The 4,556-nt window shown below is 52.5% G+C and overlaps 1 long non-coding RNA gene across 1 annotated transcript; it reads left to right on the top strand.

Moving 5' to 3' along the window:
• Window positions 1–2,565: 2,565 nt before the first annotated feature.
• On the top strand, window positions 2,566–3,726 carry LOC125556414. Its single transcript, XR_007305086.1, has 2 exons — window positions 2,566–2,862; window positions 3,573–3,726. It is a non-coding gene; the product is annotated as an uncharacterized LOC125556414 (long non-coding RNA).
• Window positions 3,727–4,556: the final 830 nt, after the last annotated feature.

Genomic DNA, 4,556 nt, shown 5'->3' with positions numbered 1-4,556 from the left:
ATGAGCACCGCAAGACACCCTCAGACTGATGGGCAGACGGAGCGAGTTAACCAATGCCTTGAGACTTTCCTCCGCTGCTTCGTCAATGCCTGCCCCACCAAGTGGCAAGCATGGCTGGCCCTCGCGGAGTTTTGGTACAACACATCGCCATACTCGGCGTTGGGGATGACTCCTTTTGAAGTGCTCTACGGACATGCGCCCCGTTTCTTTGGCATTGTCGACCCCGTGGCCTGCGGGTCACCGGATCTGGCGGAGTGGCTACAAGACAGAGCGCAAATGGAGGCACTGATCCGGCAACATCTTCTGCGGGCGTGCCAACACATGAAGGAGTCTGCTGACAAGCGTCATTCCGACCGCGTCTTCGCCGTCAACGACTGGGTGTTCTTGAAGTTGCAACCTTATGTGCAGCGTTCGGTCACCACCCGCACAAACCAGAAGTTGGCCTTCAAGTACTTCGGGCCTTACAAGATACTGCAGCGCGTGGGAGCAGTGGCCTACAAGCTTCAGCTGCCGGACTTCAGCACCGTGCATCCGGTATTTCACGTATCCCAACTCCGTCAAGCTTTACCACCTACTGAGCAAGTCCTCCAGCAACTGCCAGCAGCAGCAGCGGCAAGCCCAGTTCCGGAGGAGATCTTGGAGCAGCGAGTCGTTCGGCGCGGAGGCACCAGTGCATCACAGGTCCGCGTGCGCTGGCCGGGCCAACCACTGGAGTTGGCGACTTGGGAGGATGCTACTGAACTTCAACACCACTTCCAGGATGCGCCAGCTTGGGGACAAGCTGTGTTTCGAGGGGGAGGGGATGTTACGACCCCTGCCACCCTGGCCCCATCTACAGCCACCACTACGGGCCAGGCCGCTTCTCCAGCAGGCGGACAGGAACGACCAAGACAGGAGGCCAAGCCCAACAGCAAGTTCCCGGCCCACACTTGGGTGACGACACGTAGGGTTAAGTAGGACTCGAGCCCTCCTGCGCGAGGTGTGGAGAAAGTAGTAGGCTGGCGGCGGCGTATCTCTCTCTCGATCCCCTTTCCCCTTTCCCCTGGAACCCTAGATCGATTGAGATTTGTATCCCGAATTCCTCTTGTGTTGCTAAGATTCGAGTGGGAGCATAACAGTAGAGCTATCTTTAAACACCTAAATGCTCTCCACGAGATATCACCTGTGGCTATTGGAGACGGCTCCGTTACCTTCTTTTGGTTAGATCGTTGGGTTCTTCCTGAACCCCTCTGCGTTGTTTTCCCTGCCCTCTTCTCTCACCACACCAAACCAAATGCTCTTGTAGCTAGTATCATGATGGATGGGATTGATCTGGCCTTGCATAGCCGGCTGACCTTAAGTGCTTCCAATGAACTTGTTTCTTTGAGTCTTATGTTGCAGGAGGTGTGTCTGACAGGTGCTCTGGACATCAGGTCTTTACTTAATGGTTCACCCTTCTCCACCAAAGTTGCTTACGATGCCCTCGCCTCACAACTTGCTGATCCCCACATTGGCAAGCATTTGGGACTCGCGGGTCCCTAGCTGTGTGAGGGTCTTTGAATGGCTCTTCTACCTCGACAGGCTCAATACCAGGGCTAATCTTCATCAGAAATCCATCATCGAGTCCTCCTCCTGCCCTAGATGTGAGTCTGCGCCTCAAGACCGTGCTCACCTTTTCGTCAGTTGTTCAGCCGCTCACAGCATCTGGGATGCCCTTGGGTTCCTTCCATGCTCCTTCCCCTTTCCAGCTCTTTGATCGCCCCCTGGCCACGCAGGGCTTCCTGGGTCTGTTTGGCCTTTCATTCTTCTCATTGTCTGGAAAAATTTGGGACGCGCGAAATGCATCCCCCCCCCCCCAAATCAATGTCTTGGCCCAATGATGTAATTAAGGCTATCATTGCAGATCTCACTCTATTGTCTCACCGTCCTAAGAAGGCCGAGGACAAGGTCCACGCCGGCTTGTGGCGGGATTTCCTTTCCTCTCGCCTTATCTAGTGTGTAAACTCTTTTAACACTATATTTTAGGAGTTATTATCCCTGAATGTTATATTCATGTAACACATAAAATTATTCAATCAGATGAGGCGATGCCATGAAGCTTGGTACGTGCATATAAGCATTTTATGTTGAACCATGCATGATTAGGATGAAGACTAGTAATTAATTATCAAGGGGTACGTGGCTTGATTATAGAGGATAGGCATGCATGTGTTGGCAAATACACTCTAGTGAATCAATCACACGTGTATGAGATGAAGAGAAGCAAAGATTGGGTTGACTCCTTTCTACCAGTTCGTGCATGCATGTATAATCATGAGAGAGGCAACGTGGCAAGGAACGTACAAGAAATTGGATGTGCTGGCGTTGTACTAGTGGCTTACTCAGCTGACTCACAACGTGGACTCTATGCATTGTCTCCAGGCAGCATTAGATGACTCTTTGGTCGCCAAGAAGCTGTCGGCCAGCATTCTGACACTGCTCCAAAGGTCAGCTTGAAAGGTCACCTGCGGCTGGATATTTAGGCGATGTTCACACCTGCTCACTCCCTATAAATACCTCCTACCCGCTCACTTGCACCTCACACTACCAAAAGAAACATAGGAACGCATAGAACTAGAGTCCAGATGAGAGGGCAGAGCTAGGAGGAGATGCTGATATGCATAGATTACATAGAAGAGACTACAAATAGATGCAGATATAGCAGAAGACAATCGAGTTGTATATGTTATGTATAGAACATACATATACTACGATGTGGCATTATATAACAGTGGTCGATCGATGACAAATTTATCTGATGCCATGGAGAATAGTTCTTGTCACCGAGACAAGTAGCTGCTTTGCTAAACTCCCTGATCTCTCCTTATATTGGTTGATTATCTGGTAATATCATTGCACCTTGATCTTTGTTGAGCCTCTGTTGATCCTTGAGAGAGGGATGTGTTTTCCTCATAATCCATTTGTTGATAGAATCAAAGTATTTTGGAGGAACTCATGAAAAGTCATGAGTGTATTGTCTTTGACTGATATTTCAGTGGTCCTATCGTTGATTCAAACACACATCCATCAATATTGGTGTCACGACGGCAAACGTAATTATACCGGTCATAGTTCAGGTATGGGACTGTCTGAGTTCTCTGCTAAGAACGACACCCGTTCGGAAGCGTGTCAGTGATGGATCCGTAGGAGCGATCGACACTAGTAAGTCGGGTGGTTGGTTCTTAGGGGATCAAAGAGCTCTGCTCTTCTGGAACCTGTGTGGTTCTAGTCGAGGCTGTCAACGTCGAAGTACCCCTCTTAAGAGTGTAGAAGTGTGAAATTTCACCCCTGTGACTCCCGGGTTGGGAAGCTTGCGGTCATGTGTGACGCCAATAATTTCTTGGTCCATTTTCATTATATCCGGTTATGTTGTTCTTTTAATTATTTCCAATAAATTGGCTCCAGCAATTTGTCACGTTATTTATGCTCCTCTAGATACAGTCAATCTGTTGTTACTGTATCAATATCCTTAAATTCTACTCTTGTTGAATAGTGAAGTATCTACTTGCTGAGTATGATTTGTCGTACTCACCCTTGCCTCCTCTGTTTTTTAGATGCGGACGATGTAACTTAAGTATGTTCAGAAGATGTCTTCATCCAAAACTAGGCTTGACCAGCGGGTGGGAAGCGACTAGAGAATATGATGTCTTTACTCAACTATTTGTAAATGTCAAGGAATTTGTATAGTAAATATATGAGCTTATGTGATCCACTGCTGGTTTATGCCTGCTTTATCACGCCTTGCGTGACTATAGGCCTCTGGTCTATAGGCTCGCGGCGGCTGTCTCGTCTAGGCCTGGTCTCGGGGCATGACAGTTGACTATAGGCCTCTGGTCTATAGGCGCGCGGCGGCTGTCTCGCCTAGGCCCGGTCTTGGGGCGTGACACGCGGAGTGGAGCGCGAGGCGGGCGGCGACGGAGCGGCCAGGCGGTGGAGGTAGCAGGGGAGGCTGCGACGGCGCGGACCACGGCAGGCGCGAGTAGGGCGGCACGCGGCGATGTAGGCGGGTGCCGGAGCCCACGGAGAGGCGCGGGACTGAATGCGTCGGTGCGCGGCGGACGACAACGGCGACAGAGAATGAGGGGACAGGAGGCCGGTGGCCTCACCAGCGTTGCAGGTGATCGGGCGGCGAGGCTCGTTGGAGCCGTTTAGGAGGAAGACGGGGACGGTTCGGCGATGATGGGCGGCGCCGGCGACGGCGAACGAGGTCGAGCGACGGGGGCACCGGCTGCCGTCGGGGCAGAGGCGAGGGCCGTCGCGGCAGTGACGGGGACGCGGGGTCAGGGGCGATGTGAAACGCCTAGATCCAGCAGAGAGAGGGGGAGGAGTGGAGGAAGCAGAGGCGTCCGACGAGGGGGGGGTTCTTTGGGCGGCGGGCGGCGTTCGACGGGGCCGGGGCAACTGCCCCGATCCAGATCCGATCGGGGGAGAGGGGGCGAGGGATAAGTGGGGGAGTTGGGTTGGTCGCTAGGGTTCCTAGGAAGTGGGGGTAGGTGTAGTGGGGGGTGGCTGGGCCGGCCCGCTGGGCCGGTGGCCCA

Source organism: Triticum urartu, chromosome 5, assembly GCF_003073215.2.
Source record: "Triticum urartu cultivar G1812 chromosome 5, Tu2.1, whole genome shotgun sequence".
NCBI classification, from domain to species: domain Eukaryota; kingdom Viridiplantae; phylum Streptophyta; class Magnoliopsida; order Poales; family Poaceae; genus Triticum; species Triticum urartu.
This window is presented reverse-complemented; position numbering and strand designations above follow the sequence as displayed.